The sequence below is a fragment of the Cetorhinus maximus genome, chromosome 1, assembly GCF_964194155.1.
Source record: "Cetorhinus maximus chromosome 1, sCetMax3.hap1.1, whole genome shotgun sequence".
Taxonomy (NCBI): Eukaryota; Metazoa; Chordata; class Chondrichthyes; order Lamniformes; family Cetorhinidae; genus Cetorhinus; species Cetorhinus maximus.
This window is the reverse complement of record NC_135879.1, coordinates 14,473,195-14,487,779: the sequence shown is the minus strand read 5'-3', so window position 1 is coordinate 14,487,779 and position 14,585 is coordinate 14,473,195. Positions and strand designations below refer to the sequence as shown.

Below are 14,585 nucleotides of genomic sequence, written 5' to 3'. Positions count from 1 at the left end.
TTGGGATATTTCTGGTCTCTTCTCCCTCAGCTCCCCTGCAGTGCACGCAGTCGTCGGTTGGTTGAGAGAGATTGAAGACATCTTTCCCGCTATTAAAACTCGTGTTTGTTTTTCTACCATACAGCAGATGTGAAAATGCACATTTCTCAAACATCTTGCAATAAATATGCACGCAACAGAAGATTAAATTTTTATATTAGAGAAAATTAGCATTGACTCTTGAATAAACTGCCAAAGGAGCGGCACAAAAGCTTTCAATATTCGGTTGAAGCTGCCATGAAAGGCTAGGATTTTCTGCCCTCGTCTGATACTTTTCTCCCCTATGTTGCTATGTTCCTATTTTCCCCCTTTGAAAAGGAAAGATAATTCCCACGTTTACAGAGGAGCAATTGGGATGGAGGCTCGGGTTTTGCGGGGGTGGGGGCGGACTTCAGCCGAAAAATTGATGGAAAAACATGTTTGAGCAATTCATCAATCCTTTGGGAATTGTGGCCTGTGCCTGTTTAATAATCAGAAGTAAGAATTCGAAGATGTTGCAGTAAAAAGAAACTTGAAGTGCATGTTTTGTGCCTGCGGCTTTAGGGAGTTGATTAAAATTGGAAGAATTTTAGTCGGCCTGTGTGAAAGTGGCAAGTGAGATTTGCAAAGAGTCTTTTGTTAATTGATGTTTTCAACACAGTTATGTTGCTCCTTTCTCTCTCCCGCAGGCTGAGACGTTTGTTTGGATCAATCGGACGTCCCCGCACGCACAGAGTGTTGCAAAGGCTAAATATCAGTTCTTATTTGGCACGCCTGCAGAAGACAGCTCTTTGGACAGGGGTAAGATTCAAATAAGGAGTTGTTTCATCACAGAGGGAGGCCGCTCGGCCCACTGAGTTCATGCTGGCTCTAATTCAGTCAGTCCCGTTTCTCCATGTTCTCCCCGTAGCCCTACCAGTTTATTTCCCTCAAATGCCTATCCTGTTTCCTTTTGAAATCAGTAATTGTCTCCACTTCCATCATCCTCATAGGCAGTGAACCTGATGACCAACTCTGGGGGGGGAAAAAATAAGGACACTTCGACAAAGCAGTGGAGGGGAGGGTGCTAGAGGGACCAGAGAGTGGGGGGTGGGGGGCTGTTGGTGAGACCACAGGAGCTGGTGATGGGGGAGGTCATTGGCGAATCTGCCAGGGCGGCTGCCGCTCAGACCACTCCCCCCACCGCAACTAATTGTGCCTCCTCAGCCTGATGGGGCCCCACTCCATCAGGCCTGCATGGATCCTGCCCCCCCCTCTCCGACCATGGGCCTGCACAGAGCCTCCTTATCCCTCACGCTTGCCTGGAACCCTCTCCTCCTCAGATCTGACCTGATCACCCTCCTTAGGCCTTCTGGAATCCCTGGACCTGTGGCAAACCCAGCTCCCCGCCCCGGACCCAGGCGTCAGAGTGCTACCTCTGCCGGACCCAACTTTAGGAATCAAACGCGCCCCCACTCAGGTGGGGACTGAATGTCAATGCTGCTGCTGCTGCCACCAGCCCCGGATGTTCCCATCCCCTGCCCTGCCCCACCCCCCACCCCACCATCCCCAAGCTCCCCCCACCACTCCCCACCGGGCTCCTCCAACCCCAACCCACCTATCTGCCGAAGTCCGACAACTCTCAGAATAGAGTGCCGGCCAGTGCTGCTGGTCCTTGTGGCTGAGTGGCTGCCCATGCACGCTGTGCTGTGCTGGCACAGTGCAGACGCTCTTGAGCTCTTACCTCACTCACTACGGGAGGACTCTGGGACACATGGCGTCCCAGGGGAGCCCCTGCCCTGGATCTAGGGCATCAGGCCAAATTCGGGACGAAACCGGAAATCCAGAAGGCTGGCTACCCGGAGAGTTCCCAGGTGATTACCACTTGCTGTGTAAGAAAAAGTTCCCCCTTTCATCCCCTCGTATCTCTTGCTGAGTGCCAATGGTGACATATTTAATTGGTCATTCTGTAGAGATGAGCTTTTTGTTGGATACTCTGTGAGGAAATCGTATGCAGCCCTTGAACTTTGTTGTTCTTGTTAGGTTGAAAACACACTTATAGAAAAACTATTATTATTTTTTGGGGTATGGGTATTGGTGACAAGGCAGCCACTTATTGCCCATCCTTAGTCGCACTCGAGAAGTTTGGAGGCCACCTTCTTGAACTCCTGCAGTCGGTGTGGTTAAGATGCTTCACCCTGTGCCGTTAGATAGAGAGTTCAAGCATTTTAACTTAAGCAGCAATACTTGTCCAAGTTGGGATGGTGTATGACTTTGAGGGGACGGAGTTCCAAGCATCACTGATGTAGACTCCCCACAAATCAGGTGTAGAGCCTGTTGCTGTTCAGTGAAAGTTGTGCAGCCAGTTGAAGTCTGATAATTGCCCAGCTGACTGAGAAACGCTGTCCTGTGAGCTGCATTTTTGAAGAGTGTGATCGAGCCACCTTTTATCTCAGTTTAAGCGTTCACTCAGTAATTCAGTCTAAACAGAGACAGAACTCTGAACCAGTAGCACATGTTTTGTACAGAACGTGTTGGCCTGTAAAATACCAATGTGGTCTCCGTGAGATAGTTGTTAGGTTTCGTAAAGTAAAACGGTGAAGAAGTAATAACCAGTGAGGTTAACAAGGCTGTGGGAAATGACTCATGGAGTGATCTCAGAAAGAAGTAACTGAGGTTTGTTGGTTACTTGCTTCACAACAACATGAATGGAATTATATTTTACTTTCTGCAGCTTGCAAGTTAGTTATTATCTTAATATCAATAATAATAAATACCAATTTTCAGTTGATAATGCTGATGATAGATGTAACCTGGTTGGGAGATGTTGCAGTATTTCATAGAGTAGTATCTTAGAGTGGTGACAGCACAGAGGGGGGGCCATCTGATCTGTCATGTTCGTACCAGCTCTCTGTGAGGGAGACTCAGCTAGCCCCACTTGCCCAGCATTCCCCCCCTCAGCTCTGCAAATCTTTTCTCTTCAGATAATTAAACAGTTCTCCTTTCCAAAGCCATGAGTGAATCTGCCTCCACCACACTCTCAAGCAATGCATACCAGATCCTGACCAGCCGCTGAGTCAATAAAGTTGTTCCCCGTGACACCTCCGGTTCTTTTGGGCGATCACTTTAAATCGGTGTCCTCTAGATCTGGACCTTTCTGCCGGTGGGAACAGTTTATCCCTATCTGCTCTATCCAGACCCCTCATGATTTGGAATACCTCTATCAAGTCTCCTCTCAATCTTCTGTTCTCTGAGGAGAACATTCCCAGCTTTGCCAATCTATCCATGTAACTGAAGTCCATCATCCCCGGGAACCATTCTCATCAATCTTTCCTGCACCCTTTCCAATGCCTTCACATCCTTCCTAGAATGTGGTGCCCAGAATTGGACACACAACCCCTGTTACTCCAATATTTCATCTGAGGCAACAAATAATCCACTGACTCCTACCGGATGTGGGATTCGATTAGGAATGTTTCTGTAACTTGGATTAGAATTTTTTGTGGAACGTTACTGTCCCAAATATGTACTTTTGACCTATATGCCCTCTCCTTCTCCCAGAAAGAATTTTTTTTATTCATTCATGGTACATGGGCATCGCTGGCTAGGCCAGCATTTATTGCCCATCCCTAATTGCCCTTGAGAAGGTGGTGGCGAGCTGCTTTCTTGAGCCGATGCCATCCATGCGGAGACTTTCTAGCAGCTTCCTAGACCATTTTTAGGGCATTTGAGTGCTTGTCTGGAGTCACATATAGGCCAGACCAGGTAAGGATGGCAGATTTCCTTCCCTAAAGGGCATTAGTGAACCAGGTTGTTTTTAAGACAATCGCCAATGGTTTCATGGTCACCATTAGACTTTAAATTCCAAATTTTTATTGAATTCAAATTTCACCATCTGCTGTGGTGGGATTCGAACCCGGTCCCCAGAGCATTACCCTGGGTATCTGGATTACTAGTCCAGTGACAACAATAGTACACAGCCACCACCTCCCCATAACTATGAGCTATTGCACTGTTTTAAAAGCTCCGTGATTTTGGTTTATTTTGGTAATTGAGCAGGTTTGTTAAAATACAATTAACAAAAGTCAAAGCAGACAGGATTATGTTTAAACATATTGCGGACGTTGAAAACCTGAAATAATAACAGCAAATGCTGGAAAGGCTCAGCGTGTCGGGCAACATCTGTGGAAAGTGAACCCCAGTTTACGTTTCAATTCCTCAGAGCTGATCAGAACTTTGAGCTGATGTGGAGAATTTTCTGATGTTCGTTGGCTAATTCTACAGTTTCTGGTCTCTAGGAGACCACAGGTGCAGGTTGTGCTGTTCCCTCTTATTACTGATGGCTTGGGTCCAGCTCAAGCTGAAACTGCCTGCTTGGAACAGTCGGGGAAACACACTTAGTGAACCCATGGCACTAAGGATGAACAGATGGAGGCAGGCTCTTGCATTAGGACAGAGCGCTCAGCAGTAGCTCCCATCATTGTCTCCAAATTTAAAACCTAGTATAGACTAGTATAGTGAAGTATTAAAAATGGTGAGATAGTCGAACCTATCAATAGGAGGATTTATTTTTTTTAAGCAGATATCTCTTAGGTCTTGACATGTAAGATACATGCTGTCGCACATGTTTATGGCATTAGCATGTGGCTCAGGTGGTAGCTCTCTCACTTCTACTGCCGGTTCAAGTCCCTCTCCGGCCAACTTGAGGGCAACATCTCAGCTGATGCTCTGGTGCGTTACTGAGGGAGCTCTGTGCAATCTGAGGCACCGTGTTTCTGATGAGATGTTAAACCGAGGCCTAGCCTGCTCTCCTCAGATAGGTGAAAATGACCCATGGCACTAATTTGAAGAAGAGCAGAGGACGTCTGTCTAGTGTCCTGGACAATATTTATCCATCGAATAACTAAACAAAAACAGATTACCTGGCCATTACCAAGTTGCTGTTTTTTGGGAGATTTAAATTGGCAGAAGCTTTTCCTATATTAGAATAATGACTGCACTTGAAAACTACTTAATTGGCTGTAAAGGCCTGTGGGCCATCTTGAGGCCATTAAAGGTGCTATATAATTGTGTGCCTTTTTTTTCCCCTTTGAGAATGAACACTCCCATTCTGCTGATGACCAGAATTTTAGGGCAAATTGTGAAATGTTATCTGAAGTGTCGTGTGTGTGTGGGAGGCAGCGACGAAAGGCTTTCAAAGCTTAGCCAAGGAGCCCCTGGAGGTCCTTGTGACATTTATTTGGGCCAGCTTGTTAAGCCATGGGCCCAGAATAAATTTAATTCTACAGAAGGGCTGTGCTCTTAAAATTGAATAAGTTGAAAGTGCTCCTTTTTGCAGAAGGATTGAGTAATAAACTCTGAGTTGCCATGGAAACGCAAGTCAGTGGTTGTTGCTTTTCATGTTCGTTTTTCCATAACACTCGCGCAAAAAGGATTACTTCTGAAAAGCTGCTCACCAGGACTGAAAAAAACGAATTGCATGTTACTTGCTCAGAATAGAACATGTTTGGAGAAGATTTCTTTCGCAGCAAAGTTGGAAAGGCAACACTAAAGAATGCAGTTCTGGTCACACAACCAAGAGTGAAGAATAAACCTGCTCACAAGACTAGCTGGAGGCTTATAGTTCTGGATGGAAAGCAAAAGTAAAATGAATTCTCACAATCTTAAGTTTTTTTCTCTGTCTGGAATTACCACACGAATTGTATAACTGGGCATTCATATTCTGTACCACATTCCAACTTAGGAAAGTATTTTTGCACTTTTGGCCTTCAAAATAGAATTTGGTAATTGCCTGCGGAGAACGAATTTGCAGGGCTACGGGGAGAAGGCAGGGTCGTGGATCCAGGTGGGTTGCGGATGTGACAGGACATATGGCCTCCTGTGGCTCCTGTTCTGTGATTCTACCTCGCAGGCTAATCTCGGTTCAACCCCCATTCCAGCTCCCTGATTCCCTGCTCACTTCTCGTTAAGTTAGAAAAAAAAAACCCCCCGCAAAAAAACTGTAAATCTTTCTCTTCAAAAAGAATTAAAGGCCCATCCTTCTTGTGGGCCGTTACTTGTTAAATGCACCACAGATTTATTTAGGGGGAAGCTAGGTAAATGTGAGGGAGAAAGGAATGGGAAGGATATGCTGGTGTGGGTTGGATGAATCGGGGTGGGGGGGAGACTTGTGTGGTGCTTAGGGCTGGATTTAATGCAACCCCGGTCACAGCGGGAACCATGGCAACCAAGCCCGCTTAATCATGGGAGAGGCTTCGTGTCAGTCTCCCAGTGAAGGCAATACCTCCCTCGATTAAGTCAGAGGACAGAAGGGGCTGACACTGAATTCCCGACGGGATGTTAGTTAGGCTCTGTAATGAGCCAGTTGACACCCATTATGCCCGAGCCCACTGCAATTCAGTGCTGGCTCAGGGATTCAATGGGAGCCGCTCGGCTTCCCCATACCTCCTCCCAATGACCGTGTTTGCAAACAGCCTCCCTGGGTGGAGGGGAGAGGGTTCTCTTGTTGTCAGACATTCAGCGCCTGATCGAGGGACTCGGCATCCTGAAGGGGGAGAGCTGCTGAAAGCCACATCCCAGCCCTTGCCTCGGTCCTCGCCCTCCCCTCTCCCAGCACCCCACACCACCCTCTCCCACGGCCCCTCTCAGTGATCCCCATCCTTCCCTTGCTTACCTTTAACCTGGGTTCCCTCAGTGGTCATGGGCTTCTGGTGGGTGCATTACCATTAGCTGCCACCACTCCCAGTGGCGCTGACAAGCAATGGAGCAGTGAATCCTGGGGAAGGCCCAATGGTTGCCACTTAAGTGCCTGAAGGACACTTAATACTGTTGATTCTGCCCCGTTGGAACTGACGAGGGGACCCTGCTGGTACACTGACCTGTGGGTGAGACCCCCAGGGGGCTGACTTTAATCTAGTCCATAAACACTGCCATGGATCTGCTGGGCTGAATGGCCTGTTTCCATGCTGTAAATTCCGAGCTGTTGTATGTAAATGCTCGAATGTAAATTTGCAATCAATCTCTTAATGAATAAAGCGTGTAGAAAATAAATCAATAATATAATTAAAAATGCCCTTTGATTCTCCTCTAAAGAAAAAGAATTGAGGGCCAATTCATGCTATTTTCATCCAGCCAAGAATGAGTGCGCCGTTTTTGGCATCACATTATTGAGTGATTTGCTGGCAGGGAGACTTTCATTGGACATCAGGAAAAGGCAGGATAGAGTAGCTTGTAGAGAACCCACTGTCCCGTTTGAACTCTCAAAATGAAGAAAGGAGGAACGTGCATTCATAATAGTATCTTTAATATGTTTGAGGTGTCTCAAAGTGCTTCACAGTCAATGAAGTACATCTTGAAGACTGGTTACTGTTATTATCGGCAAGCAAGGCAGCCAATTAGTGGACAACAAGGTCCCACAGGAATGATCCGGATAACCTATTTTGGTAGTATTGGTTGAGGAATTAGTGTTGACCACTTGAACGAGGTGGACTATCCATGTTGGCTCCATGGAAACCTATCCCATAGTGATCAATGTCTTCATCAGAGGAAGGAAGAAAACTAGGAGGGGGGAAAAGAAATCAACACTTCAAACCTAGGCACAAGTGCTCCTTCCCTGAAATTTCTATAGGTGGCAGATGTGGCCTGATTACCTGGCTTGTGTCTAAACTTTTAATATGCCAAATATATTTCTAGCATGAGTGCTGTCAGAGAGGCTGGTCGAAAGGACTCTATTTAAGCTTGTCACAAAGTTACAGAGTGTTTTATTGGTTGAGTGTCCTCGTGAACTTTGGTTCTGGCCCTGAGAAGTGCACAGACCTGCAAGTAGCTTACATTGTCATGGACAGTTTGTGCTTTTGGAATTTATCCAAAGGCAAAGGAATTTTAGATAAAATGCTTTTCACCCGACTTAAACTGCTACTGTAAGCCAGACAAGTAGAAACTGCATTGTGCTTTTTTAATAATTAACAGGATGTGAGGGAGAGAGACATTCAGAGAAAAAGTTCTTCACTTAATGGAGGTATCTGTCTCCCATCAAAACCCATCCCATCTACCCACGGCGCTGACTCTTGTCTGTATACAGTTGAACAGGCACTGTTTTGCCTTTTTTAACACCTCGTCTAAGTGGCTATTCTTTAGACCTGAGCAGGGACAGAGGGTGTCAACAGCTTATCAGGCCATATGGGCGTCGTAGTTGGACCCCTTTTTTTACCTGATGTCCACATCTCATTTTGAAACCCAGCATAGGTCAAGGGTTAAACCTGGGCGCATTTTAACCTAATTAGTTCAGTTTTTACATTGGGCTGTGCATTCACCCACTGAGCCATTGTCGGAATTATGGTCTGTGTTTGGGTCAGTATGCAGCGCAGCTTTAACAAGATAGAATATGTGAAAGAACTTTTTGTGTTTGATACAGTAGACAAGTAGAACCCACTCTCCTTGTCATAATAGCATGCCAAAGTAACACTGGCGGCACTGGTTCTGTATAAACAGCCCGTTTCTTTGTCTCTTAGAGGCAATGAGGCCGCCGCCAACCCCCACCCCCTCCCCACTGTTTCACATTCTCTTGTAGATAAGGCTGAAGCATTTGCTACAATCTTCAGCCAGAAGTGCCAAGTGGATGATCCATCTCGGCCTCCTCCAGAGGTCCCCAGCATCACAGATGCCAATTTGATTCACTTCACTTGATATCAAGAAACAGCTGCAGGCACTGGATACTGCAAAGGCTATGGGTCCTGACAATATTCCAGCAATAGTACTGAAGACTTGTGCTCCAGAATTTGCCGCGCCCCTAGCCAAACTGTTCCAGTACAGCTACAACACTGGCATCTACCCGGCTATGTGGAAAATTGCCCAGGTATGTCCTGTACACAAAAAGCAGGACTAATCAAATCTGGCCAATTACCACCCCATCAGTCTACTCTCCATCGTCAGTAAAATGCTGGAAGGGGTCATCCACAGTGCTATCAAGTGGCACTTGCTTAGCAGTAACCTGCTCACTGACACCCAGCTCACTGACGCACACTCAGTACCTGACTTCACTGCAGCCTTGGTTCAAACATGGACAAAAGAGCTGAGCTCCCGATGTGAGGTGAGAGTGACTGTCCTTGACATCAAGGCCACATTTGACTGAGCGTGGCATTAAGGAGTCCTAACAAAACTGGGGTCAATGGGAATCGGGGCAAACTCTCCGCTGGTTGGAGTCATACCTAGCACAAAGGAAGATGGTTGTAGTTGTTGGAGGTCAGTCATCTCAGCTCCAGGACATCACTGCAGGAGTTCCTCAGGGTAGTGTCCTCAGCCCAACCATCTTCAGCGGCTTCACCTTCCTTCCAACATAAAGTCAGAAGTGGGGATGTTCGCTGCTGATTGCAAAATATTCAGCACCATTCAAGACTCCTCAGATACTGAAGCAGTCCATGTCCAAATGCAACAAGACCTCGACAATATCCAGGCTTGCGTTGACAAGTGGCAAGTAACATTCGCGCCACACAAGTGTCAGGCAATGACCACCTTCAGCAAGAGAAAATCTAACCATCGTCTCTTGACGTTCAATTGCATTACCATCACTGAATCCCCCACTATCAAAATCCTGGGGGGTTACCATTGACCAGAAACTGAACTGGACCAGCCATATAAATACGGTGGCTACAAGAGCAGATCAGAGGCTAGGAAGCCTGAAATGAGTAACCCACCTCCTGACTGCCCAAAGCCTGTCCACGATCTACAAGGCACAAGTCAGGAGTTTAATGGAATACACCCCACTTGCCTGGATGAGTGCAGCTCCCACAACAATGAAGAATCTTGACACTGTCCAGGACAAAGCAGCCCGCTTGATTGGCACCACATCCACAAAACATTCATTCCCTCGGCCACTGACGCACAGTGGCAGCATTTACAAGATGCACTGCAGGAACTTACCAAGGCTCCTTAGACAGCACCTTCCAAACCCACGACCACTACCATCTGGAAGGACAAGGGCAGCAGATAGATGGGAACATCACCACCTGGAAGTTCCCCTCCAAGTCACTCAGCATCCTGACTTGGAAATATATCGCTGTTCCTTCACCATCGCTGGGTCAAAATCTTGGAACTCTCTTCCTAACAGCACCATGGGTGTACCTACACCACATGGACTGCAGCGGTCCAAGAAGGCAGTTCACCACCACCTTCTCGAGGGCAATTAGGGATGGGCAACAAATGCTGGCCCAGCCAGCGAAGCTCACATCCCTGTGAATGAATAATTTTAAAAATCGTGTTGGTAGAAAACATAAACTGCCGATGGTATATAGGCCAGGTGGACAATTAGCATTTGGCCATGGTTGGGTTGACCCCCCCACCCTGGGCTTTGCAGGAACTGCCCATCTGGGAGGTCTTGCCTCTGCAACTGGAGGAAAATTCAGAAACGGGCATAATTATCTAGCAAATGGAATTGAAACTGTGATTTAACAGGACCTTCCAACACATGTCGGGACATTCTTTATGTCTTGGCGGCAAAAAGCAAATCACCAATCCAGCCATGAGCATGTTTATAATGAATGTGCCAATGGGATTCTCTCCATATAAAGGACATGGTCCCCACTGTTGTTTCAATGGATAAAGTCTGACACAAACAGGATCTCAGAACACAACAACAAGAACACCAGAAATAGGAGCTAGAGTATTTTGATTTTTAAAATTTAAAAAAAAATTAGTTTATTTTTTTCTATTATTTATATAAATTTATTCTGTTATTTATATAACATTTAAGCATTTTTGACCATTTTGCTGATGGGAACTCCAATTCATCAAATCATACAGCATGGGAGGAGGTCATTCGACCCATTGGACCTATACCGGCTCTTTTGAAAGAGCTATCAAAAATAGCCCCATTTCCCCTGCTCTTGCCCCACGATCTTGCAGTGGTTTCCTTTTCCAAGTGTCGTTCCAATTCTTTCTTGAAAGCAGCTATTGAATCTGCTTCCACTATCCTTTTAGGCAGCACATTCCAGATCATCATGACTCACTGGACAAAAGAAACGTCTCCTCATCTCCACTCTGGTCCTTTTGCCAATTACCTTATGTTCTCTTTTTACGGACTATCCTACCAGTGGAAACCGTTTCCTTGCTTTATACCCTATCAAACCTTTCATAATTTTTACCACCTCTGTTAACCTCCCCTTAACCTTCTCTTCTCTAAGGAGAACAATTCTAGCTTCTATCATCACTCCACATAACTGAAGTCCCTTATCCCTGCTATAATTCTGGTAAATCTTCTCTACCCTCCTCTCCAAATTGACTAATTGCGACAGGTAAGTAGCTGCCCCCTGTGAGCTGTTAAACAAGCCAGATCTCAGCATATTTACATAGAATTTACAACAGACAAACAGGCCATTCGGTCCAACTGCTCTATTCTGGTACTTATCTTCAACATGAGCCTCTTCCCACCATACCTCATCTAAAACCAATCAGCATATCCTTCTATACCTCTCTTCCTCCTATACTTATCTAGCCTCGCCTTGAATGTATCTATGCTAATTACCTCAACTACTCCATGTGGTAGTAAACTCCACTGACTTGGTAAATGATCTTCTCCTGAATTTCCTATTTAATTTATTTGTGACTGCCTTTTTTATGTTCCATGGTTTTGCAGGAACATCTTCTCTATGTCTACATTGTCCCAGACAGAATGCATTTGCTCTCTTACTTCCCATAATCAATATGCTTTGTATGGAAAGTGATGTGTATTTTCTTACCCTTGGAGTATGCATTCTAATTAAATAATTCAGCAGCAAACTTTTGTGAGTTTTAAATTAAGAGGGTTATTTGTTCTCACACGCTTGCCCCGAATTAATACAAAGTCACATACTCGGTCTCACACACACACACAAACACATACAGACACATACTGATAAAGATAGTACACTTTTATAGATTACATTTAATTCAATCTCTGATTCACAATTTCCGGTCTCCCATGTGGCAGGTCCATGGTTTCTTGAATGGATTCAATGAGTTAAACTTGAAGTGAGGGTCTTGTAAAGCGAAGGGTTCACAGCAAGTTGTGAAGTTTCTTATAGTCGAATAGCTAGGAGGTTCTCAGGTGAACTTTGAAACTGGAGCAGGTTATGTACCTTGTCTGCTTGATGACTTGCAGCTAATTTCAGAGTCTGGTCTCAGACTGACTGACGATGTATGGCTCTTAAAAGGCAAAGATTACATTGTCTTTTCTGCAGTTGATGTCTCTGGTGTTTTTTTGCAGTCTGCCCTGGTCTCTCTCAGTGATTATCTTAAGCCGGTTTTGATCACATGACCAATACTAGCATCATCCAATCAGAATGGTTTGGAAATTCAAAGCCATTGCTACACAATAGGACTTTCACACTTAACTTGTGGATAACTGGCCTTGTCAGCTTTCTTTTGTTAGATTGAAAACCTGGAGACATTGAGTCTAGGAGTACATTGGCTTTGTGTTTTGAGTAAGCTTCAATCAATGGCAGGCATGAATTCCACAGAGGGGTGCTGTCTGGATATGTCCATTCCAGGGGAGGTCGCTCACCCAGGGTGATTCAAATAGAACTTTCCAGAATCTTGATAGCCTAAGTTGAATTAACAAAGGTCACCTGACCCCTTGGCTACCATCTTAATAATTCATCACTCTCTATTTTAAACAAATAAAAGACAGTTCCAGAAGATTCCATACAGGTACAATCCATGTTTAAAGTTATGAATAGGACATGCCTTTACCTATAGGGCATGACAACATTATCCAACCACTTCATAATTTTAAAGACCTCTGATAGCTCATGCCTCGGGCTTCTCTTTCCCAGAGAATATTTTCTAAGGACTACTCAGTCTTTCATGATACTTGTTGCTACCCCTAAGAACAACAGAACAACTGTGCCTGAAACAAAGTCACAAGGATTGGTATCTGGGAGGTAGAGGCTGACGCTGCGGTTAGTCCATTGCAGTTTGTGGATTGGAGGGAGGGGGCCAGTGATGACTGACTGAATGGCACTGGTTGATGCATAGGGCTGGAGGAGGTTGCAGAAGTATTATGGTGCAACACGAAGAGAAATAGAAATGGTTTGGCCAGCTTTGAAGTAAATTACTCCATCCATTATAAACTTGTACACTTGTGGCTCTTGTAAAGGAAAATGACTTGGGCAAGGGTGAAAATAAAAATACTGAGGCTACAAAAGCAGGTTCAGAGGCTGGGAATTCTGTGTCAAGTAACCCACCTTCTGACTCCTCAAGGCCTGTCTACCAGCTACAAGGCACATGTTAGAAGTGTGATGGAATACTCTGCACTTGCCAATGCCTGGATGAGTACAGCTCCAACAACAGTCAAGAAGCTTTACACCATCCGGGACAAGGCAGACTGCTTAATTGGCACCGTATCCACCACCTTAAACATTCACTCCCTCCACCGCTGGCGCACAGTGACAGCAATGGGCACCATAGACAAAATGCATTAGAGAAACTCATCAAGGCTCCTTTGACAGCACCTTCCAAACACACGAGCTCTACCTAGAAGGACAAGGGAAGCAGATGCATGGGAACATGACCACCTGCAAGCTTCTCTCCAAGCCACTCACCATCCTGACTTGGAACTCCCTCCCTAACAGCACTGTGGGTGTACCTACACCACATGAAGTGCAGCAGTTCAGGATGGCAGCTCACCACCTTGTTCTCAAGGACAAATAGGATTGGGCAATAAATGCAGGCCTGGTCAGCGACGCACACATCCTGCGAAAGAATGAAAAAAATGCGAGCCCTCGAACAGAAAATGTTTGAGCATGTTTAGCATGTGATGCAATTAGAATTGCTAAAGAATGATAAATTAGTGTATCTGTTGAGGGTGGAGATTCACCTTGTAATCCCAAGAAGGGATTTGTGGGAATTTTTAGCACTTCAAATACAATCGCCTTTGTCCAGTGTGGGAAGAAATCAAGTAATTGTGGGCTTGATTTTCTTTCCAGTGTTTCTAGATCAATAATATACTGGTGCCAGCACAGGGAGGCTTTCTGTAAGTCTGTCACTGCATCGCCAAAGGCTGTTTCTATTTTAATCAACATTTTCAGGCACCACTGAGGTCGTCTTGTTCTGGGTAAATGGAGTTGGTGTTAAGCAAATGATGGACGGGTAGCATACAAGAGGGGGTTTATCAGCAATTTTAGTAGAAGAACTGAAAGAGTTGAAGGGGAAGGGAAGTTTGGCGTTGTGCACTTTCTCTTCAAAGTACAGTTCCGTTTCTGTCTCATAAAAAAACAGTTAAAATTGGACGTGTAGTTGGTTGTTTGAAAAATATCACGTTTGCAGAGTCCTGCGATTTGAGTCCAATTTACTCCTGAGCTGTTGCAACCAGATATGCTGTGGCGAGTGACTCCGTTCACTTTACTGAGACTGTGGTTTGGAACCAACTTGGTATCTGATCCCAAGCAATGTGACCTAGGAAAAAGACGCTATGACTGGCTGAGTACCGCCACAGGGGATGTGAACCCTGTGCAAGGTGTGGGAGTTGCACAAGTGTCTCTTAGTGGATTTATGAACCAAGCTTATGTTAATAATTTACTGATTATTTAGGTAGGAATCAAAACGGTACAATGATC

At 45.3% G+C, this 14,585-nt stretch overlaps 1 protein-coding gene across 1 annotated transcript in view; it reads left to right on the top strand.

Moving 5' to 3' along the window:
• psd3l (pleckstrin and Sec7 domain containing 3, like) overlaps positions 1-14,585 on the top strand; it is a 300,802-nt gene that overhangs the window by 20,968 nt on the left and 265,249 nt on the right. The window contains exon 2 of the mRNA XM_078533932.1: positions 708-819. The gene's annotated coding sequence lies outside the window, so the exon portion shown is untranslated. The remainder of the gene's footprint in view (positions 1-707; positions 820-14,585) is intronic.